Raw genomic sequence first — 24,225 nt, 5'->3', positions numbered from 1 at the left:
TTAACTGCCTCTGAAAAACCTGACCTAATTATAAACCCCCATCTCCAACTAGTACAGAGATTAAGTATGGTGACTAAGGAGTTAAGAGCCCCACTACAAAAATTCACCTATAGCTGCGGATGGTGGTTACGAGTTCCCACAGGCCTATCCCGAGGTTTCTGTTCAGCACCAAATGCACAGGCATTTGGTGTTAATTTGCCTAGCTCCTCAAGGTGCTCATCTGCGCCACCTAAAGGCCTCATGAGAAGTTGTCTTCCGTTAAAGGAATTAAAACAGTACCAAAGGGAAGTTTGTCCAGACACACATGAAAAGATACAGATTTCATAAAACCGAAGTGCAATTCCACATGTGCTTAAGAGACAGGAATCTGTAAGAGGAAGGAGTTTCCACTCGGACAAGAGAAAGCTGAATGATCTACCGAATCATTCTTTTGAGCTCAACAGAGAGCTGAGATTGCAAGACCACAGGGTAGACTGAAGTCCAAAAGCCCAGTAAAGCTCTCCAGGGACGGAGGTACACATGAACCATTTCCTGTCTGGCAGAGAGTGAAAAGGAAAGATGGCAGCCATAAAGTGTGAAGGAGAAAATGACTGCAATTTTAACCATTTCTTACAAGCCAAAGCTATCGTGACAGTTTACAATCCCAGAGGCTCCTGTGTATAAGGTGGGGTTTTGCCTGTCTTTCAGGATTTTTTTCTTTTCCAAGATTTTATTTATTTACTTGAGAAAGAAACGGGGAGAGGGACAGAGGAGAAGCATACTCTCCGCTGAAGAGGGCCCCCAATGTGGGGCTCGAACCCAGGACTCTTGGGATCATGACCTGAGTCAAAGGCAGATTGCTTAACCAAGTGAGCCACCCAGGCACTCCATCAGCTCTTTTTCCTCAGGCTTCTGCCAAGGGATCTGACCTAATATAACCCCCAACTCCAACTAGAACAGGGCACAGCAAGGACTCTGGGGTGCCTCAGTGGTGTGGGCACAGAGACCAGGATCAGCTACCGCAGGCACAAAACCCAGTCACTTCTCTCATTTGTAAGAAAAGTCACCTATCATTGATGTTAGAGTGAGAAACCCTGCCAACCCTTGCTTCCAAGTATAGGTCAGCCTCAATAAAGGGGTGAAACGGGCTGGGGAAAGGGGCTGAGGAGAAAGAGAGCTGAGGAAGTTGGGGAGAGATGAGAGGTGCAGCAGCAGAATGGGAGGAGAAACAGAGCGAGGATGGGGAGGACTTACATTTCTGGGGCCCTTCTGTTCAGGACAGCCCCTGCTCCCCCACCACCACCACATCCCCATCTCTCACCTTGGGCTCTCAGACCCCACAAGGACACTCTCTCCACTCATTGCTCTCTCTTCCCCGCTCCTCCTCAGAGCCTGGTTCTCTGGCTTTGCCGGCCTTTCTGTGATCTCTTATCATCCTTTCAACAGACTTCTTTCCTTTTGAAATCAGTCACAGTCCATTTCTGTTCCTTGCAGTCATAAAGCCTGACTCACTTCAAGCTTTCCTGGAGGAATACTTGGTGATGTTACGGCTTAACTTTTTCGTTTTCCAGAAGGCACTTTCATCTTCTCCTCAAACTTTGAGGAGAACATCTTCTTCTTTGTAACAAAGTAGACCCTTTGCCTTCTGCCTCCATTCAAGCCTCATCCAGTCTCGAGGAACAAAATACCTCTTCCAGAGCACCGGGCATCTTTCATTGTTTTTCAGGCAGCGGCTTTTTTCTTTCAATGTCAATTTTTTTTCTCTTCTGTGTACTGAGTAAGGGAAGGATTGGCTTTGGGATAAAATGAGGAGGTAAAGGGGAAATTAAATACACAGATGGCTATTTTGAATGTAATATGGATTTACATCCACTATGTGCATATTTAGTGTGGTGGTATTTTGTGTACCTAAGTCACGTGCACACTCTAAGACACCTTGGGGACACATACCCTGTGGCCCAGTCCTGGGTGCTCTTGGGTACATGGATATTATGTTCGTTGTTTTATTTTGTTTTGTTTTTTAAGCGTGCAGTTTCCAGGTTATGATATATTGAGAAACTGGAATGGAGAGGACTTGGCCAAACTCTCCGAAAACAGTCTTAAGAGTCAGAGCCCTGCCTTGTGGCTTTAAATGGTATGCTGTTGATTCTGAGTCAGCGCAAGCCAAGTTTGGTTTGGTTTGTCAGAGTGTTTGATGTTAATGTTAAACACGGCTGATTACTTTGTATTGTAGGTCTAACAAATACAGAAACAGAAACAGAAGAAAAGCTTACAACAACAGCAACAACAAAACCCAGAAATGTGTGGGGGGGGGGGAATCCCCCTGCCTCCCAGTTCCACTCCACTGCTGACACACCTTTATCTATTGCATGTAGGAGTCAGTTGGTGGCTTTGGAGGGTGAGGGGTGCTTTGTGACCAAGGGACCCAGGAAGTCCCAAGTCTTGCCTTTTCTCTGGGCAATGGGAAAAGTGTGAAGGCAAGGAAAAGTAAAGTCACTGTACTCTTAACAGAAATTTCACCTCTGGACAGAAAACTGGATAAAACTGGGGTAGAATCTGTGGTTTATGAACTCTTCCCTAACCCTAGGCCCAGAGTGGATTTTCCTTATTTTCTGAGGTGGAAGAGACATGACAGAAGTCAATCAAAGGAGGCGGACAGAGAGAAAGCACGGTGGATGAGCACCGACGCGGGCCAACTGTAGTCTAGTCTAGTCCCGCCAGTACAGAGAACAGACTTGGGATTGCCGACCGGCTTGTGGATGCTGGGTCAGTATTTAGGCACCTCTGGCGAAGGACAGCACACCACCTCTGTGGAGGTTCCATGGTGTAATGGTGAGCACTCTGGACTCTGAATCCAGCGATCCGAGTTCAAATCTCGGTGGGACCTTTCCCTTTAAGGGGACAGGGTGGTTGTTTTTTTTTTTTTTTTTTTTTACTCTTCAAGGCGGACAAGTGCCTTCCCGCTCCTCACCCGCTCCTCACCCCGCCCCCAATCCCGCGGAGGGAAATTCCGGGCACGTCGCCCCCCGACCCCACGCCTGGACCCCTCGCAGCCGCGTCCTCCGCGCTCCGCAGCCTCCTCAGGAACCGGGAACCCAGAAACTCGCATCTCAGAGCGGCCCGGCTCTCATCCCCACCCCCACCCGGCGCCACGGACACTGCAGCCACGGGGGGGGGCTCCGGGCCACTGCGGCCTCTCATCCCCCACCGCCCCTCGGGCCTCGAGTAAAGCCCGGCGGCTGTGACCACTAAATGCCGTGACCCCGAGGGCGTCTCGCCGCGCGACCAGTCGTTGCACCACTTGTCTTGTCAGGCAGGTTTTGCTTGGAGGGTGCTCTGGTTTTGATGGTTCGGAGACCTCAACCGGAAGTGCACTGGCCTGTTTTTGAAGCAAGGCCTTAAATCCTTATTCCGCTTTTACCGAGCATTAACTCTGAGATGCTTCCAGCCCAGAAGATTACAGTCATTCTGACCACAGAATGCGTTACTTCACTGTCCCTGGGGGGCCGGGGTGGAGGGTGTCCACAGTCACTGAACAATGATCCCTGGTGTAACTTTAATAAAATCCGTTTTCATCACGTCCAGTGTCTCTGCAGTGTTGTGCCCCAAAAGTGCTTGGGTCCCTGGCCCAATCTACAAATGTAAATGTGCTACTCACTGACTCTTTCGACAGGCCCGTTTCATACCATAGTCCTCCCTTCCTATAAAATAGAACTCTAAAATAGGGAGAGGAGAGGGTAGGTAATCTGTGCAGTCACTCTGGACACTTGAGGGAGCGGGATCTGAAAGCAGGAAATTGAACCGAAGATAGCACGGCTCCAGAAGAGAGGCTCAGAACCACTGGGTTCAAAATTCTCTTAACTTAGAAAAAATAGCATTGCTCGACAGAAAATTAAGCCCGTTTTTTTGAAAAAGGACCTAGGAAAATTCATGCCGCTAGCGAAAAACTATGCTACAGGGCACAGCCACCCTTCCTAGCTAAGACCACAAACTCTGAAAACTAAGAACTTTCCCTTTTCTTCACCTTTATGAGGCAGACGCACGCGCGTAGCTTACTCTAACACCACACATAGCAAAATGAGAAAAAAATACAACGCTAACAGCTACACCAAGCATTCTATAAAAATTTGAATCAAATGCCTGACTTTCAACGAGAAAAAGACCAGGGGAAAGCGCGAACGCAGTCCCCCACTACCACAAATTATGCAGTCGAGTTTCCCACATTTGGGGAAATCGCAGGGGTCAGCACATCCGGAGTGCAATGAATAAGCCTCGCCCTGGGAAAACCACCTTCGTGATCATGGTATCTCCCCTGCCAGGTAAGTATGACTTGCAGTCCCAACGCCCCACACCAGCTTCACACGCCTTGCACTCTTCACACACGACCACTTCTCTCCCCACCACTCTTGAGTCCCCCGACACCTTCCCCGCTTGCAGCACAATGAACCTCCGTCAACCGCCTCGGACTGCTTCCCGTAGCTCCGGAGATCCCATTGTATTTAGGCGGCAGGGGTCGATATCATCAGCCCCTGCGCTTCCTTATTTACATAGCACACGCCCTCTGTGTGGCGTCACAGGAGCACCTCCCTCCGGCGCACAGCCCCGCCCCTGTCCTTGTCCCCTCTTTCCTTCCCACCTCGAAACCGTGCGGCGGCGGGCGTGGGGTCTGAACCTCTGGCCTGCGGGGAACCTGTCTGGCAGGCTCTTCATGTCTCTATACCTTTCTTCAAATATAATGCCTTTCGGTGCGTAAAACAAAGCAAAGGGAAGGGGCTCCTTTTAGATCCAGTCAGTTTTAACTTTGTGATCCAGGATTTCAATTTCAATTTCAGTTTGTCCAGAGGCGCCTGGGTGGTGCAGTTAAGCACTGGATTCTTGGCTTCACCTCAGGTCTGGATCTGGGTGGGAATGGTGGAGTCAACCCCGAGTGGACTCGCGGCTCACCGCAGTCGGCTGGGACTGTCTCCCGGTCTACCCCTGTGCTCCGCGCCTTCCATAGCCTCCCTCCCCGCGCATGCGCACGCTCCAATAGATAAATTATTAAAGCTATCCAGTATCCGAAAGCAGCTGAATTTATGAAACTATAGAGACAACAGGTGACTGAAAACCAACGCTTCTGGGTTTTTGTGTTGTTTTGACAGACAGAGCAAGGGAGGGGAACACACGCAGGGAGAGTGGGAGTAGGAGGAGGAGAAGCAGGCTTCTCGCCAAGTACCGAGCGCGATATGGGGCTCGATTCCAGGACCCTGAGACCATAACCCGAGCCAAAGGCACACAGACGCCACCCGGGCGCCCCTCGCCTTCCGTTTTCACCGCTAGTGGCGCTCCGGCCTGGGAAACCCAACTGAAAGGCTCTTTATTTTAACATTAAAAGTAGATTCTGTTCGGTTGCTCCTGTCACAATGTATTCATTGAAGGATTCTCCTCTGGAGACGGTAAAGCAAGCGGTAAAGGAAGTGTCTCTGGCCAGTCAGGCCAGGAGACGAGTCGGTAACAGGGATTAGGTGACAATGGAGCCAGTGAATGTGAATGCTTGATCCAAGCCCCATTCCTTGAATCCTGGCAGCCAGACGCATTGTCCAGGCGGCAGTGAGGAATACTTCCTGGGGAATCTGACTAGCCTTGTAACAGAAAGGGCATGTCTTCCTCTGTATTGCTTCTATTTCCCTTGCTGCTATGACCTTTACCGTCAGAATATTGGATTGCGTAGCTCTGCTTGTAGGCATCTGACAGCTAAGTTTTGCAAAGATTGCTTTTTACCTGACATCCACCTCACCTGAGAAGATAAGGAAGTAGGTACAGAAATGGCTATGCTATGTTTAAAGATTTACAGGATCAACACGACCAGATTCCTGGACGCAAAGATCAGCTGACCAGGGACAAAAAACTTACAGGATGACACACACACACACACACACACACATCATCCAGTTCTTGACCCCCTCTCGCTTTCCTCTTTGGTAACATAAAAGAAACCTGAATTTCTTGCCAAGAGGAAATAGTTCTTTGGGTTAACAGTCTACCATCTCTGGGGCGCCTGGGTGGCTCAGTGGGTTAAAGCCTCTGCCTTCCGCCGGGGTCATGATTGAGCCCTGCATCGGGCTCTCTGCTTGGTGGGAAGCCTGCTCCCCCATCTCTCTGCCTGCCTCTCTGCCTACTTGTGATCTCTGTCAGTCTCAGTGAAACGAAAAATTTTTTAAAATCTTAAAAAAAAAAAAAGTCTACCATCTCCTTGGTTTGCTGTCTTTCTGTATGCAGTCCCTTTCCCTGCCCCAACATCTTGCCTCTTTACTGGCCTGGCATGGGGAGGGAACAAGAGGAGCTTGGACTTGCTATCAGCCTGAGTGGAAAGACCTGGCGCGGTCCTGTCAGGGAATGTGCAGGCACTTGTTAAAAATGTAAGGCCGATTTTTTGCTTTAGCTACTGCAGTAGGGGAGACACTTCAGTATAAACCTGATGGCAACTCCCAAATACAGCAAAGACAACTGTGGGTCAGTGATTGGAAAATTACTCACAGAAACTTGGGTTAGACATCAACAGTGAGGGGCTTCTTGCTGGGACTGGGCCTGGAGGGCCGAGGACTAGGACCAATGGAGGAGGGCTGAGAGGAGCCCGAGTAAGGGAAAGCGGATGCTACTTATTCAGAGCTTGCAGCTTGTGGTTTTGCAGAGACTGAAAGGAAGGCAGAGGAGTGGGAGAGCTTTCTAGCAGAAAATGGGAAGGCTTCATGTGCGCCGTGATTGGAGGCCGATAGCAAGGGTAAACTATAGGCAGGTGTTAACTTTAAAAATAAGTTATTTTCCCAGCAAAAATGGGCTTATTTGGAAACAGCAGAGAATTGCAAATTCACAATATGCATGTTGTGGCAAAACCACAGGCAGGCTGAGTAAACAAAGGAGGGGAATGTCCTCTTATGGAGGAGGAAGAAGTTGGGAGGGGTTGCTTTGAACAAAAATCCACTGGAGAAAAGCAAGAGTTCAGGGTGATGACGGCTTCTCACAGGCTGAGTTGGTGGGGGGTAGTCAGTTTTATGTAGGAGATACAATCCACATTTTTTCCTTTTGGGACCTGTCACTGTGAATTCTTTTCTGTTGAGAATTCTGTTGGGAGTCTCCAACTGACAATGCTTCCTGTAATTGATGCTGGTGGTATGGCTCCCCCTTCTGGCCTCTATTTTAGTTAAGTTTCCCTTTATTATTTTTCACACCAACTGAATTTAGGCATCCTGTGAGATTGGTTGGGGCACACCGCTCATCTGGCTCTCTCCGGTGGATCCCACATGGGAAGCAGGAGCGAGAACTCCGGAAATTGTCAACTACCAAGTCCTGGCATCATAGATGGGTTTCTTAATATGCTCACACTGTTATCACGAAACACGGCAGCCTGGGTGGCTTGAACAATAAAAGCAACTTATTTCTCACAGTTCTGGGTGTTGGAAGTCCCAGATTCAGGCGCCACCAATGTAGGGGTGGCCTAATAGGGCACCCCAAAATATGACACTCTAGCATAAGGATTATTTTGAGCTAAAGACATACTTGAAAAAGAGCAGACTCAAGAAGGGTGCTCTGACCGACCTCCTTCCTACGCAGAGGAAGATAAAGCTCCCCTGTAAAGATGCTCTCCCCTCTACCAGGAGCTAAGAAACATTCTTGTTATCAGAGACAGGAAGTTGAGGCCGAGAGAAATCTCTGCAAATGGACCTTGTTAAATTAACTCTTATCTGTCTTTTGCCTCCTCCTATGTTTTGGTTACTTTTTCAAAATTTCTACTCTTGCTTAATCTAGTGCGCAAGCATGTAGGCCTTAGCACTTTTGGGGTCTTTATTTTTCCTTGACAGCTTCCACATAGTGTAAAATACCTCCGTGCTTTTCTCCTGTCAAAGTCTGTTTTAGGGCACCTGGGTGGCTCAATGGGTTAAAGCCTCTGCCTTCAGCTCCGGTCATGATCTCAGGGTCCTGGGATCGAGTGCCGCATCAGGCTCTCTGCTCAGCGGGGAGCCTTCTTCTCTCTCTCTCTCTCTCTCTCTGCCTGCCTCTCTGCCTACTTGTGATCTCTGTCAAATAAATAAATTTAAAAAAAATAAATAAAATAAAGTCTGTTTCACAGCCAACTTAATTCTCAGGCCCAGTCAGAGACCCTAAAGGAGACCAGGAAGAGTTTCACCTCTTCTGCAGCTTCCTTCTCAGGCGTTGTCTTGGCTTACATCAGCCCCCATCTCTCGCTGTGTGCTCGCTCACAGGGCCTCCTTTTAGAAAGGGGGGGGGCGGGGACGATGTTGAGGAAAAAATATCCTGGCTTTTAACTTCCGCAAGTGTCAATCCAGGTTTAGTAGGGGATGTGACCACAGCACAGACCCGTCTTTCTGCAGCTGGAAGAGGATGGAGGGCTATTTCATTATCCAGAACAACTGTGGCCAGAGATTTTACCAATCTTTGCCTAGCAGCTCCTGCTTCAGCAGCAGATTCTGTAATAACTTCAAGAAATTAAGAAGTTCCTGATCATCGCCTTATTTACTTTTATCCCTTACCAGGAAGAAGGGATCCGCCAACAGGAGTGAATCCCGAATCACAAAAGCCTCCTGGTAGGTCCTCTCTCACACCAATGAGGTGCCTGCCTTCTTTTGCTTATGAAAAGCTGGGGGCAGAATTACGGGGCGGGGGGGGGGGGGGGGGGGGGGGGGGGGGGGGGGGGGGGGGGGGGTGTTGTGTTTTGTTTTTCCCTAGCCTGAAATAAAAGGTGGTTCTAAATTCCCGAGGTTACCCCCACTTAGCAATTGGCCTGGGGGGGTAAAGATGAAGGTGTTCCTCTTTCCGGGCCGATGCCAGAGTAAAGGAAAAGAAAAGGAGGAGTAAGGGGTTTGCCTTTAGTTCAAGTATGAAGTCTTGATCCATCGTCTGGGACGGAAGCAGTGGATCTCCATGTCAGCTGCTTCTCTTCATCAGTCTGATTTGAAGGTCTCCAGCATCTGTGCTGACTCAAGTGTCAGGTGCAACATTTTTTAGCTGTGTGATGTGGACCTGAGGATCAATGCTTCCTAGTTTTGCAGCAGTGTCTGTGGTCAGGAACACTTGGTAAGGTTCCTCTGCATGAGGCTCAAGGGCTGTCTTCCTCTGACAACACTTCCAGAATACCCAGTCATCAGGCCAGACAGTGACTGACAGAATCCTTTGAACGCCCATCTCGGAAGGCTTCTTTAACCTGCGGACGACAGCCCTGAGCGAAGACACTACACACTTCCCGTAGCTGCTGCTATTACTGACAAGGGAGAGAATTCCAAAAAGTCTGCAAGGTTTTTGTCAGGGTTTGTATTTGTCCAGGGATGTGGAGAACGTGGAAGGTATAATTCAAGTGGGAAACACACTTTCTAACAGTTTTTCCACTATTGTGAGGACATCAGCCTTGCAGTTTAAGGATAAACCTCAGCCCATCTGGAAAACATATCATACAGTAACAAGAACATATTGATAACCTCTACTACCAGGTGGCAACTGAATGAAGTCCAGCTGCACGTGTTCGAAGGGTCCAGAGGGAGGTCTGAGGCTTCTAGAACAAAGGGAGTTTTCCCAGGGTTATAGACCTGACAGATCAGACTTTGCTGGTAGACTGTTTCCTGTAACTTTATTTAAAGTCTTTCCACCAATGTCTATTTATCATCTGAGTCCATTTAAATGTACTATGGTAGGTTAGAGAGTGCAAAACCCAAAAAATGGGGCTGGTTAGGGAGCCAGGAAGAACCAAGTGACCACCTTGGTTTTCCACAGGCCCCAGCTGTTCCTTTAATTTACAGCCATTCTTTACCCACCTTAGTTTTTCTGATTCAGGAGCAGACTGCTTGCCATGGGTATAGGACCTTTAAGATGGCAAAAATCTGGCAACAAGGGGCCATTCTTTGCAGGAGCACAATGGACATTATCCAAATGTATCATTATCTTTATAGAAATCTGTTGCCGTTGGCTTGTATGTCAGCCAGCTTGATCACGTATTAAAATTTCTCTCAAAAAAATTATTATTATTATTTTTTTAAACAACCCTACAACTTTCTTTTTACGTTCAGATTTTGGGGGTGCCTGGCTGGCTCAGTCAGGGGAGCATGCAGCTCTTGATCTTGGGGTTGTGAGCTTGATCCCCATGTGGGGTAGAATTTACTTAAAAAATTCTGATGTTGTCCTATGTTTTCCTTCTTAAAATTATCAGTCTCACTTTAGTCACTAACACAAAAGTACTTTCTTTTTCCCTCAACAAAAATGTATTTCTATCCCTCCTTCTTTTTCTTACCAAAACCATGTATTTCACTTTTCCTTGTAGAGGGAAACATTTCCCTTATTATTTCCAGTAGTCTTAGTTACTTGTATCAGAATTTTTAACTCTTAGAAACCTTAATGTCTAGTCATAATAAGCTCCTGTGAACTGACTATTACAGCAGTGAGGTAGGAAATTGAAGGGACTCCGTTTTAGAAATTCTAAGTGTCCATCTCTGCTGTTTTTCTGCTAGGCCCCATTTACTCACACTCCATCTGTTGCCCCTGAATCAGCCAAAGCAGCTATGTTCCCACTTTGAGGGTGACCAAGGAAATTAAATCATACTCTGAGTTCTGTCCTAGACCCCAAACACCCGTTAACACCTAAGAAGAACACCTAAGAACGAAACATGGTTCAGGATATTAGCTTCAAACCAACCTCTGCTAACGCTGGCATCAATATCCCTACCTTCCCTAATTTATGCAGTAACACCTACTGTTCCCCTGACACCTTTGATTGGGTCCTACCATACTCTTGAAGAAACATAACCCTAGACCCTCTCCAATATAAACTGCTAGCCTCAAGGAGACTTCCTCTTTCCTTTCCCAGTCTTCCAACTACTTGGTCTGCTATTCTCCACCTGTCACTCACCCTATTTAGGAAACTCTGTTTTCATGTTCTCTGGCTTGTGTTTCATTTCTGTCCTGTGGGAAGTCAAGGACCCTCTTGGCTGGTCCTGTGGGACCTCCCTGGGTCCTCAGACCCAGTCTGCCTGTATCATGAGCTTCTTTAGATTTGCAAATTTCTGAGTATATTTTATAATTTCTAGAAGCACTTGCCTTTTAAAATTTTCTAGTGTGGCACTAACACACTTAAATATCTTTTAGTTTCTCTGTAATCAGAAGCCAAAATAATGTTTTAATATTCTGTCTATCTGAAAATGAGCTAGGTATTTAATGAATTTAACTTATCATTTAACTAACTTAGCGAAACTATTAAGGTTTCAGATTGCCAAAAAGATTTGGGGAAACTACTAAAGGAGACTAGTAAATTCCAGTGAAATAGAAGTTTTATATTTAACGCTGGTAACTCTAAAGATGTGTCTGTTTTAATTAAGCCATCAACCTTAAACTAGTTTTCTTAAAAAATTTTAAAAAAAGATTTTACTTATTTGACAGACAGAGATCACAAGCAGGAGGGGGTGGAGGGGTGGGGGGGATGAGGAGGTGGGTGGGTGGCAGTAGGCAGCCCGCTGAGCAGGGAGCCCAATGCAGGGCTCCATCCCAGGACCCTGAGACCATTACCTGAGCCGAAGGCAGAGGCTTAACCCACTGAACCACCCAGGCACCCCTTAAACTAGCTTTTATTAATTCTGTATTTTCCCAGATCATACAAATTTAAAAGACACTTGGGTTAGTTTCTTTTCCTTTTTTTTTTTAAAATAGAGGAAGTTGGGGAAGGGCAGAGGGAGAGAGAGAATCCATGCCTAGTTTGGAGCTTCATGCGGGGCTTATCTCACAAGACCTGAGCTGCAATCAAGAGCCAGATGCTTATAACACACTGAGCCACTCAGATGCCCCAGTTTTTCTTTCTTTCTGAGTTTTAGACTGCCCAATCCTTACAAGCACTTGCCTTCAAACCAAATGAATGAAACTCTTTTACAAATTAATTTCAACAATACCATCCAGGAAGAAGAATACTGACTTTACAGTACACACACACACACACACACACACACACACACACACACGGGTGCAGAGACACTATGGTTACTTTGGGGGGGGGGTTTGCCTTTTTTTTTTTACTCTGGTTTTTTTTAAGGCCAACAATTTACAAGTCTTTTGGAGATAAACGGGAGATTTGGGGATCAGTAAGGGAATAGGTGAATTCTGAAATGCCTCTAGAGCTAACTTCTGCAAAACTTATGTAAGATCAAGACAGCTCCTGTCACTTTCTGAAAGATTTGGGTTTTAAGTTAAATGACAACTTCGGGGGAGCCACCTATCCAACTACATTATCTGCTTTCTTTCCCTCCGGGTACAGTTTCAATTTTAAGTTTTTCTGGCATTACTGAATAACCCTGCTTGGGTGTAAGCTGGGTCCCCAAAGAAGATGCAAAAGATATCACCTTTCCAAAATCCAAAATCACCCTGACAGCCAAAACAAAACACAAGTTGGATGCCCCAGGCAGACCAAACACCTAGCCCAGTAATGCAGAACGAGACAAACAAGAAGACAATAGCTATCCCAGGGAGAGAAAGGATCAATGTAATGGGCTTGGATCCGAAAAGAAAGGGACAATATGAAATTTTTTTCTCTCTCTCAACTGGGTGCTACAGATAGAAATTCAGAACCGATTCTGGTGAGAGCTTCCACCCTTCACTGGCTTCTGCCAGTTTTTCCAGGATCCCCTGTGCAGGCTCTGGTATTTACCGGAGTTACCCCTTGTCTGGTTAAAGGCGTAATACAGCAGTTTACCAGAGAATCTCTCATTTTCATCAACTCTGAGAGAGGCCCATATGGGGCCCTCTCTTGAAGGTAGGTATGGAATTGTCTGTAAAGCCATCGGCTTGGGAGGCCTTTTGTTTACAGCTGTGTCGTCTCTTCAGAGTAGAAATACAATTCACAGGATTAGCGGAATGGGTACTCAGACGATAGAGGGGATCAACAGGAGTTACATCAGAGTTATAGTCTTTTAATTTTCCATGAGCCTTTTGCAATGAATCTTTCAATACACTGGAAGGCATCTGGAGGCGTTGGCTCGCCAACTGAAACAAGTATCCCATTCTGTTTAAATTGGAAAACTCTTACTTTTAAATACACTTCTTAACTCATCTTAGGTACTTGCAATGTTCCGCATCATGGACACTGTAATTCCAAGTTGTATTTCGAGTAAAACTGCCATCTCTGTACTTACTCACAGCTCCTGGCCCCACAAGTTTTTCAACACAAAGCAAGCAGGCTGGCCAGAAGGTGGCGCGCTTGACTCTAGAATTTCAGAATCCAATTACCTAAGCCTCTGTTCCCACAAGACAAGATAAACAAGGGCACCTCAACACAACAGCAGTAACCAAAAGATGTTACTGGCAAAGAGAAGGCCCCGCATACCACCAGCAATTCCCAGCATGGACTCAACCAGTAGACTTTGGTACATGGAGAGTGGGCAGGAAATGAGGAAAGGACCAACCAGCAAATCCGAGTAAATGGAAACCATGGACTGGAAATGGGGAAAGGACCCCAACAAGGAACTACAGAGCGGACTGAACCAAGGGCTAAGGACTGCAGCTCTCTCTGAGCCTCCCGTCCGTCTTGTCTACCCCCATTACCCCTGGACCGAGAAGCCAATTAGATCAGTAGCTCCATTGAAGAAAAAGAGGGGAGCTCAAACCAAGAGAATCTTACCAATAGTCCTTGGAAAGAGCAAGACAGACTGAGGCACCATGCCTGCTTTTCATTATCCCTGAAAGCCACTAGAAGTTCACTTTTAATTCCTATGCTTAAATCTTAAAAATCTTAAAAATACCAAACCCATGAAATCTGAAGCTCTAATTGGCTTTATTAAATGAGTCACAAATCAGGTAGCATCCCATCTAGCAAGTACAGGGGAACTCTGCTGAGTTTACAGAGAGCAAAGGTTTTTAAAGACTGACACAGAGGGCTTAAAAATAAAAGAAGAAAGGAATTTGTGAGCCAGAATGCATCGTTTAGGCAAGGTTGCCCTCACAGGAGGAGGGGTGGGGGCCTATCAGTGAAGTTCCTACTACTGACCAACAAATTCCATGTTGACTAGTCAAAGGTGACATTTCTGGGAGGTTGAAACTGCAGTTAGGCTAAGTAGTAAGTGTTTTCTTACTGGGTTGGGGTCTTTGTAAGTGGTACCATTTGGGGCCTGGCTTTCTTTTTAACCTACTGTTGCCAGGTGAATTGGGGAGACACCGGACCCTGAGGCCTCGATCCAGCCAGTCCTAAAAAGAGGGAGAGGAGGAGAGAAAGGGAGAGGGACAGGGAGAGCTAGAGCAAGAGGGAGCTGGATGGCAGGGGGTGGGAGGTGGGGGGGAGTCTTTCACTGATGATCAATATCAACAGGCTTACTACCTTGGGGTGGGAGGCTGGGTTTCCCTTTTTTCTTCTTCTTCTTCTTCTTAATTTGGTCAAGGGTTTCCTGTCCTGGCACTGGCCACCTTGGGCCTGTCTGGTTTGATCCAGCTTTTTGTGGAGTGCTGCCCAGACACGCCTCTGACCTTCCAGATAGCTGGTGATGGCTTCCTCATTGCTGACCTCCAGCTATCCCGTCAGAACCCAACTGACCGCCTACTCTTTAACAGTATCAAGACCAGACAAATGATCCAGGATGTTGAAGTGGTCTGGGCTGTTGACCAACTCAAAAAACTACCCTGGTAGAATTACAGAAGGAAGAAACAGGATTAGAGAAATTATGAAAATTTATAAACCTCCACAGAGACTGAGGGCAACTGCGAACTGGTGTGTGCAGGTAGTTGGATGTTCAGAGGGAGAAGATGGAGAAAATCATTTAGGTTCTGACCTTGCATCTCACTCCCATGGCACTGGCTCAATCATTTCTTATTCCTTCAAGAAAGGAATTACTAGCAGCACTTACTCAATTTGCCAATGTGGCGTGCAGTTTGATGTCTGGGACCCACATAAGCTTTGTTGAGTGAAACAGGTGTAGACACGCCTGATGATCCCTGGGTGTTCTTTTGCCGGCGTTCCCTCCTCCAAAACTGCAGGGCTGATGACTGTCATGGCCTACCCCAGTGGGACTTACCCACCCCTAAGTATAAAAGTGATCCCCTAAAGAGAAGATTTCCCTTATGGACTATAATGCAACAGTAATGGAAATTATTTTATTGTACATGTTGCTCTACACGTGGGAACTCATTCTTGATTTTACCACAACCACCAAAGACTGAGGCCTACCTCTACCTAGTTCCCCTCATCTCCCTGTGGATTCTTCCCCCCATGTATCCCCCACTTCCTTGTTCCCCTAATTCCTTCCCCTCCACCAGGGTGTCTGCCCACCCTGCAATGTCTCTCTGTTTGGGGATTTATTTCTTCATCCCCACTGCATAGTGAGATGTGGCCCAAAGGTCTGTCCAAGTCTAGCATGTGAATCAGTGACCAGATGACTCTGGACTCCAGGGACCACCAGGAGAAAGAATAAAAGTTAACACTGGTTTTAGACGCCAATATGCAATACCTCAAAGACCCATCAGACACACCTATCACCCGAAGGACATAGCCTCTCCAAAGTCCCTGTGCACACTAATTCCTCCATGTCTTCTGCCCTGGAAATAACCAGAGAAGTTTAGTTCCCACTTTCTTTCCCTATTGTGGCAGTTGTTCCCTGAAGGTCGAGACCCCAGGGGGACCTAACTTGCCCGAACACTAGATAGAGAGTTCGAAGTAAAACTTCTGAACACACTGCACTGGCCATACCCTGGTAAGTACCCACAGCTCACAGGCAGGGGGTGGGGGGAGGAGGGTGAGGCACAGCCCTGCAAAAACTCACCTTGGGGCTTCTTGTCCTGTTTCCTTTCCGTCCCTGTTTGGGCGCCACTTGCCGCTTCCTAAAGGCGCAGGGGAGGTAAAGGAAGCACGGCCAGCCCTCAGTTATTTATTAGATACAAGATAACAACCAACAAAGAGATGGAAGACATAGACCACGAAACTCGTCAGTAAACAAGAAGAAGAGTAGGGTGTGCCCGGTCAGGCAGCTTGAATTTGTGCGAGAGCAAGCGCACTTAAAGGGATTACCTCCACAGCGGGCTTTCTCTGGGGCTAGGGAGACAACGGAAAAGGGAAGCCGACGGTATTCCGCCCTGAGCGGGCTGGGTGTTCCTGGCTGCTCGGCTTCAAGGACCTGTATCATCCTCTCCCCTAGTGGCCCGCTGCTAGTACAGGTTTTTCTCAAGGTCATTTTTAAGCCTGCTTGCATGACCAATACAACTCCTCATTAGTTATATTTTAAGCAGTATATTATCCTGAGGGACGGTTACAATCCCAGGGTCCTGCGATTGAGCGATGGAAATCAAGCCCAGAAGCGCCCGCACCACCCCCCCCCCACCCGGCCCCCACACTGGACTCCCTCCTCAGCCGGGAGTCTGCTTCTCCCTGTGCCTCTGCCCCTTCTCCCTGCTCCTGATCTCACTCTCTCTCAATTAAATAAAATATTTTAAAATAAATAAATATCTGCATGTACATATTGATATAAGTAAATAGATAGAAAAATGAATAGGGAAAATAGACAAATGTCTCAGGCAGAAGTATCCCAAATTTATGTAGCTACTACACTAACTGTGGGCTACTCACTTCCCTACCCATGGAAATGGGATAAAAAGTGATTTTACAGTGGAGAAGCCTAACAAACACTGCCTCAGCCAGCTGATCAAGATTAACATCAATAGAGATAAATAATGTAATAATACATATTGTTAAGAAATAGAGTTCTGGGGTGCCTGGGTGGCTCAGCCGGTTGAGTTTCGGACTCTTGATTTCAACTGGGGTCATGATCTCAGGGTTGTGGGATCCAGCCTTGAGTCCAGCTCTGCCCTTCCCCAGCCCAGCTCCTGAGCTCGCTCGCGCGCGTGCTCTTTCTCTCTCTCAAATAAATAAATAAATAAATCTTTGTAAATAATAATATTCAACCAAATAAATTTGAAGATCAAACTGTTTTTTTAAAATGATTCCTGAATCAGGCAGCATTCCAACCAATAAGCACAGCAGAGCTCTGCTGGGCTAAATAAAAGGAGGGTTTTTTTTTTTTTTTTTTTTTTTAAGATTTACTTATTTGAGAGAGAGAGAGAGAGAAAGGGAACAGGGTGGGCAGGGGCAGAGAGAGAGAGAACCCTAAGCCAACTCCACGCTCCGAATACTGGGCACCGAGACCCACGTGGTGCTGGATTCCAGGACGCTGAGATCAGGACCTGAGCCAAAACCAAGAGTCGGACACTCAACCAACTATACCATCCGGCTGACTCCAAAAGGAGGTTTTTAAAGGCAAAGAGAAGACTTTAAGGAAAAAAGAAGAAGAAAGAAAGACAAGACCAAGGTACTTATCAGTAGAGAATATGTTATTCAGGCAAGGTTGCCCTCCTAGGGTGAGAGGAAGGAGTGTACCAGTAAAGTCCCTAGTACTGACCAAGAAATTCCATGTTGACTGGTTAAAGGTTACATTTCTGGGAGGCTGAAACTGCAGTTTAGGTTAGGTATGAAGTTTTGGTTTACTTTCTTGGGGTTTAACCTAAATGATGCTATTTTGAGCCTGTGGTTTTCTTTTTAACAAGACCCATGATGCAAAGTGGTGAGAATGGTACTTTACCTCCCAAAACCCATAACCCCTGATTGTGAGAAATACATCAGACAAATCCCAGCTGAGGGAGTCTACAAAGTCCGTGACCTGTACTCCTGAGAATTTTTTTTTAAAGATCTTTTTATTTATTTAACAGAGAGAGATCACAAGTAGGCAGAGAGACAGGCAGAGAGAGAGGAGGAAGCAGGCTCCCTGCTGAGCAAAGAGCCCGATGCAGGGCTTGATCCCAGGACCCTGGGATCATGACCTGAGCTGAAGGCAGAGGCTTTAACCCACTGAGCCACCCAGGTGCCCCTACTCCTGAGAATTTTCAAGATCATTAATAAGAAGGGAAATCTGAGAGACTGTGACAGTCAAGAAGAGCATAAGGAGAATATAATGGGATCTTCTGGGTAGAATCCTGGAATAAGAAAAGGTCATTATGTAAAAACTAAGGAAATCTGAATAAAATATGAACTTTAGTTAATAATAATGTGTTTGTTCAATTATGACAAACATACCACTCTAATGTAAAATGCAAATTGTAGGGGAAACTGAATGCACGGTATATGGGAATCTTCTGTACTATCTTCTCAACTTTTCTATAAATCTAAATCTATTCTAATATAAAAAGTTTACATAAGGGTGCCTGGGTGGCTCAGTTGGTTAAGCAACTGCCTTCAGCTCAGGTCATGATCCCAGAGTACCAGGACTAGGTCCCCCATCATCAGGCTCCCAGCTCCACGGGGAGTCTGCTTCTCCCTCTGACCTTCTCCTTGCTCATGCTCTCTCTCTCAAATATATAAATAAAGTCTTAAAAAAAAAAGTTTATGAAAAAAGTAAAAAAAAATGCCAAGCCAATTATAAAAGTGGACAAAACACTTGGAATCTCTTCACAAAAGATTTCTTTAGGACCAAGAGGCATAAGAAAGAATTCTCAGTATCATCCACCACTCCTTAGAAACACAAATTTAAAATGCCCTGATATACCATTGCATGCCTATCAAAATGGCTAAAAAAAATTTTTTTTAAAGATTTTATTTATTCATTTCACAGAGATCACAAGTAGGCAGAGAGGCAGCAGAGAGAGAGGAAGGGAAGCAGGCTCCCCACTGAGCAGAGAGCCCAACGCGGCCAATCCCAGGACCCCGAGATCACGACCTGAGCCAAAGGCAGAGGCTTTAACCCACTGAGCCACCCAGGCGCCGCCCCAGAATGGCTAAAATTTGACAGAGAACACTCATGGTAACAAAAATGTGCAGCCAATTTATCTATTGTTGCTGGTAAGAGTAAAATAGTACAACCATCCTGGGAAACTGATAGATTCTAATAAAGTTAAAAAAATATATATCCAGGGGCACCTGGGTGGCACAGTCAGTTAAACAATGACTTGGTTTTGGCTCAGGTTGTGATCTCCAGGTTGTGACATCAGGCTCGTGAGATCGAGCCCCACGTCGAACCCCACGTCGGCTCTGTGCCGGGCACAGAGTCTGCCTGGGATTCTCCCTCCTCTCCCTCTGCCATTCCCCGATGCCCGGGCTCACTCACTCTCTTTCTCTCTCTCTCTAATAAATAAATAAATAAATAAATCTTTAAAAATATATATCGATATCCCATGAAATGAAATTCAACCTAGTAAATATGAAGACCTAATTGGCTTTTTTAGGCCATTCATAAATCAGGCAGCATTCCATGTAGCAAGCAGAGATGCTCCAAGGAGACGCATTTTGAGCCTTGGAAGGTTTTCTGTTTTTGTTTTTTTAGAAAGGAAGGTTTTCATAGGAAGGAGGGTAGGGCAAGGAAGCTATTAGCCAAAGAAAAAGTGGTTGAATATTTTTTAAGGACACAGAGAATACTATACATTCTTACCAGTAAAATTTTTCTATCTCTCTAGGGATAGAGGCCAAGCTATTCATTCAGGTATATCATGAGTATGGTTTGTTCTGGCACAAATCAACAGTCAGTCAGGTTTGTAGAGTCAGACGATGGTTTCTTGCAGGGTAGGGGCAAAAAGATACGGCTTGACCATCGGCAATGAGGGTCACAAGAAAAAATAATATGTTAACCCAGGGGCTACAATTTATTCCTGATAACAGGCCATTGTAAGAAGAACTTAGATAAAGTCAGTAAGGTATTTTGGCTACTATATGGGTTTCAGGCAGGATAGAGGAATGAACAAGTAAGAGATTCAGTCTGTACAGCAAATAACCTATGAAAGCAGTGAGTTTTTCAATATTACAGGGTTTTACCACCAACTAAGGAGTTTTACTTACTGGGTAATATTGCAACCAGAGTTAGCATACTTATTAGGACAAGTAACAGCCCCAATACCTCAATCCAACAGTCCTTCATGATTAATTCCCCAAAGAATCTGAAGGGTGTTTTCCAAGCTAAAATGCCAAGTATAAGCCCATTCGTGGAATTCTTCATTTCCTGCAGAGAAGTCCACAAGGAGTATAAGGACACATTACAAATACTGCCATATTACTTCATAGAGAAATAGACAAAGGAGGTTCCCCAATAAAATGATTACAAAGTGTTATAAAGAAAATAACAAGTTATTGGTTTAAAAAAAAAAAAAGGAAAGAAAGATACTGTACCAGTTAATTGTGCTTCGTTGGTGGTCCTAGAAATACAGCTAGCTCCTCTCATATTGTTTCACGAGATTTCTAAGTTTATCAGCTGCCCAGTGGGTCAGCTGATGATGAGTCATTTTCATGAGGGGTCTTTTCATGGACTGTGGCAAGATAGGTTTCTTGTTTGGGCTGTACCATAAATTAGTCAGTGGACTGAAACTACAACTGTGGTCAGCCCAATAAGGTTTTTCTTTGTGGGATGTCCTAGATTGAACATACCTTATACTGAGGACTTTCAGATTTTCCTTCAGGAGATAATTGCCTTGGTTTTGATCAATTTTAAGGCCGGGGTCTTTGCTGCTTAATCAGCCAAAAATTTGTCTTTGCTTCTCCTGAGTCTAATTTTGAATGTCCAAGAACTTTGAAAATGGCCAAGGGTTGGGGGCACCTGGGTAACTCAGAGGGTTAAGCCTCTGCCTTCAGCTCAGGTCATGACCACAGGGTCCTGGGATGGAGTCCTGGGATCGAGCCCAGTATCGGGCTCTCTGCTCAGCGAGGAGCCTGTTTCCCTCTCTCTCTCTCTGCCTGCCTGCTCGTGATCTCTCTCTGTCAAATAAATAAATAAAATCCTTTAAAAAAACGAAAAGAGGGCGCCTGGGTGGCTCAGTGGGTTAAGCCGCTGCCTTCGGCTCAGGTCATGATCTCAGGGTCCTGGGATCGAGTCCCACATCGGGCTCTCTGCTCAGCAGGGAGCCTGCTTCCTCCTCTCTCTCTGCCTGCCTCTCTGCCTACTTGTGATCTCTGTCTGTCAAATAAATAAATAAAATCTTAAAAAAAAAAAAAAACAAAAAAAAAAACGAAAAGAAAGAAAGAAAATGGCCAAGGTGGATGCAAGTTTTTCAAAAATACCAAAAGGTTTTAGATACCAGACTAAGTAGGATCACAGATTGTGAATCAATACTTAATTATGTATTTGACCACAGTGACAATAAAAGATTTTAAAAGCCAATACCAGGAGGTTACATAGTTGAGCAAAACCCATAAAAGACCTGATAAAGCACAGATAATTATTTTGATAAAACATGAAATCTTTGCTTTCCTTTATAAATCTCCTCTCAGGTTGCAGACCAATAATATAGGAAAATGGGGCACCAGGGTGGCTCATTGGGTTAGGCCTCTGCCTTCAGCTCAGGTCATGATCCCCCAGTCCTGGGGTCGAGCCCTACATCGAGCCCTACATCAGGGTTGGCGGGGGTGGGGGGTGTCTCTGCTCAGCAGGGAGCCCGCTTCCCCCTCTCTCTGCCTGCCTCTCTGACTACTTGTGGTATCTCTCCCTCTCTCTCCTTCTCTGTCAAATAAATAAAATATTTTTTTAAAAAAGTACAGGAAATCTTTGTCCTTTTAGCAAATGAAAGGATATTAAGTTTCTGTTTTATATAAATAAATTACAATATGAAACCCCTTCTTTTTTTTTCTTGAAATCCATTAATTTTTATAGGTTCATCCTGACATTGTTCTGCTAGACTGGGAATGACAGAACAAGGAGGCACAACGGGATTCCCATATTGCTGAAGAGGGTTGCTCTGAGTAGGCAGAATAAAGACTTAAAAGATGGAACAGGTTCCCAACAGACAGCAGAGGGTATCAATGTCAAAGAAGCCATCACCAGAATCCCGGCCTTGCAAGTAGTTTTAAAACATGGGGGAGGTTCTTTTTTTTTCTTCCATTTTAAAACTTATCTATTTATTATAAAAACGTATGTTCGTTATAGAAAATCTGGAAACTATAGATAAGGAAAAAACCAAATAGTTATAATCTTATCACCCAAAGAGATAACCACTGTCACCATTTTAACATTCTCTTCCTTACACACCACATACACCCACACATGTGTGCACACATGCACAGATATCATTTCAAATAATTAAGGTCAAAATAGTCATCCAGTTTTTAAAATGTGTTCCACTCAGCAATAAATGGTGATTTTAATTAATTCTTACCAGTTCCAATAGTTTACCATTGATTTTCTTGCATTTATAGACCTATTACATAAAATATTTTTACCTCATTTTTGCAAATATTTATACTGCTGATCTTGTTTTCCCACCTAATTGCATCGACTTTCCAGAACAATGATAATTAATTGTGATAAAATATGCTTATAGCATTTCAACTTTACTGGAACTGTATGTACCTATGTGTATAAGTGGGTATGTGCACGTGTGTGTAGTGTATGTGCAGCAGCACTGATGGTATTGCATGAAAGGGGTCCTGAGAGTCTGTGATTGGTTCATAGGGTAGGATAAGCAACCATCAGTAAAGACTAGGGGATTGAATAAATTCAGAACAGACAATTGTTCCAGTTTTAGGGAGGGAAAGAAAGGATTAAAGGTGAAGGATAACTAAAGGCTGACTCACCAATACTTCTAAGACCCTAGTCGCTGGTGGGAATTCATGTGTATGCCATTTATTGGAGAGAGGTGGGTGAGCCTGGATCTAGACAGGGAACAAACCATTTAGAATCCCTTTCATTGTACTGGGGCAACAACACTGGAAAGCTGGATCTGTGCAGTAGCTAAATCGAGCGAAGGTTGGTAGCACAGCGGGGCTTTTGCACCCAGCAGAATACCCAGGAGGGAGGTCCAAGACTGGTGAAGAGGCCAGGCTAATCCTAAAGCTCCCAAGAAGAGAAAGCGGTCCTCTAGCACAGCTGTGTAACCAAACAAGGAAGAAAGGACACGTAAAGATTCCTTGCTCCGGATGCCACTGGTTCACTGAAGTGTGATGTAAAGCTATGTCAGGCAGCATTCATGCTTAAGATTGAAAAAGGAGAAGTTCTTTCAAACAAAGGTTGCTGCCTGGCTATAAATCATAAAAGACAAGGCAACAAAGTATGAATCCACCAAAGAGCGGCTGCAGCCTGGCTTTGAGGAGTGACCACTGTGCATGTACAGGACAGAAAGGATGACTGCTCCCGTATTGGCCTTTTCTACTGGCCACACAGAACCTTCGTCGTTCAGTTTACTGCAGTATAAAAACAGCGGCTTTCAAACATGTTGCATCATTTCACAGCAAGAAATAGTCTGTGTATTATGTCTCAGCGCATACACATATAAAACCATATAAGTAACTGAAGTAAAAGTTTAACAAACTGCCATGTATTGCTTATTTTCCGTATATGCCAGGCATGTACTCTCCTTTCTACTTTTTAAGTAAAATTTTTTCTTTTTTATTCATATATGGATAAATACCCCTATAATAAAATCTATAAATTACAGATAAAATTGAAGATACATATATCATCCATTCAACTACATAAGCAGATAGAGATAATAGTTGTATTTTCTACTCAAATAAACGTTCATCAGAACTCATCAATGGTCTATGACCGCAGTTTGAAACATACCAGAATTTACAACAAATCCTTCCACAGTAGGAGAAAACTCTTAGGAAAGCTCATGGATTCTTCCTCTTCCAAAGGCACACCTGTTCCCTTGTGTGCATTCTCTCAGCATCAGTGCACATGGCATATGCAGAGTTCATGTATGCTTACTATTCTAAGTGTTTTGACATTTTTCTCTTTGACTCATTTGTATTTTTAGCTCCTTTTCCAACCTTTTTAACCACTTGTAATCTTTGCTTTTTAGGGACTATTAAGAGGCAGGCAACTAACCCTCCTATACTGTTGGTGGGAATGCAAGCTGGTGCAACCACTCTGGAAAACAGCATGGAGGTTCCTCAAAAAGTTGAAAACAGAGCTACCCTACAATCCAGCAATTGCACTACTGGGTATTTACCCTAAAGATACAAACGTAGTGATCCGAAGGGGCATGTGCACCCGAATGTTTATAGCAGCAATGTCCACAATAGCCAAACTATGGAAAGAACCTAGATGTCCATCAACAGATAAATGGATAAAGAAGATGTGGTGTATGTATGTACACACACACACACACACACACACACACACAAAATGGAATACTATGCAGCCGTCAAAAGAAATGAAATCTTGCCATTTGCCACAATGTGGATGGAACTAGAGGGTATTGTGCTTAGTGAAATAAGTCAATCAGAGAAAGACAATAATCATATGATCTCCCTGATACGAGGAAGTGGAGATG

At 45.1% G+C, this 24,225-nt stretch overlaps 1 long non-coding RNA gene and 2 other non-coding genes across 5 annotated transcripts; 2 read left to right on the top strand and 1 right to left on the bottom strand.

Annotated features, from left to right (window-relative positions):
• The first annotated feature begins 2,794 nt into the window (after positions 1 to 2,794).
• TRNAQ-CUG lies at positions 2,795 to 2,866 on the top strand. Its single transcript has one exon. It is a non-coding gene; the product is annotated as a tRNA-Gln (tRNA).
• A 1,276-nt stretch (positions 2,867 to 4,142) lies between these two features.
• Positions 4,143 to 4,306, bottom strand: LOC123392554. The gene has a single exon (XR_006607305.1). It is a non-coding gene; the product is annotated as a U1 spliceosomal RNA (small nuclear RNA).
• Positions 4,307 to 4,585: 279 nt separating this feature from the next.
• LOC123392527 lies at positions 4,586 to 23,887 on the top strand. 3 transcript variants are annotated; one of them, XR_006607250.1, is made up of 3 exons: positions 4,586 to 4,724; positions 8,511 to 8,561; positions 23,752 to 23,887. It is a non-coding gene; the product is annotated as an uncharacterized LOC123392527 (long non-coding RNA). The 3 variants fall into 3 exon arrangements; XR_006607249.1 differs by lacking the exon at positions 23,752 to 23,887 and adding an exon at positions 9,107 to 9,968; XR_006607248.1 differs by lacking the exons at positions 8,511 to 8,561; positions 23,752 to 23,887 and adding an exon at positions 7,201 to 7,402.
• The last annotated feature ends 338 nt before the right edge of the window (positions 23,888 to 24,225 follow it).

Source organism: Mustela putorius, unplaced genomic scaffold (assembly GCF_011764305.1).
Source record: "Mustela putorius furo isolate JIRA1106 unplaced genomic scaffold, ASM1176430v1.1 tig00000585_pilon_pilon_pilon, whole genome shotgun sequence".
NCBI lineage: Eukaryota > Metazoa > Chordata > Mammalia > Carnivora > Mustelidae > Mustela > Mustela putorius.
Note: the sequence above shows the minus strand (reverse complement) of the source record. Positions and strands in the feature narration are given on the sequence as shown.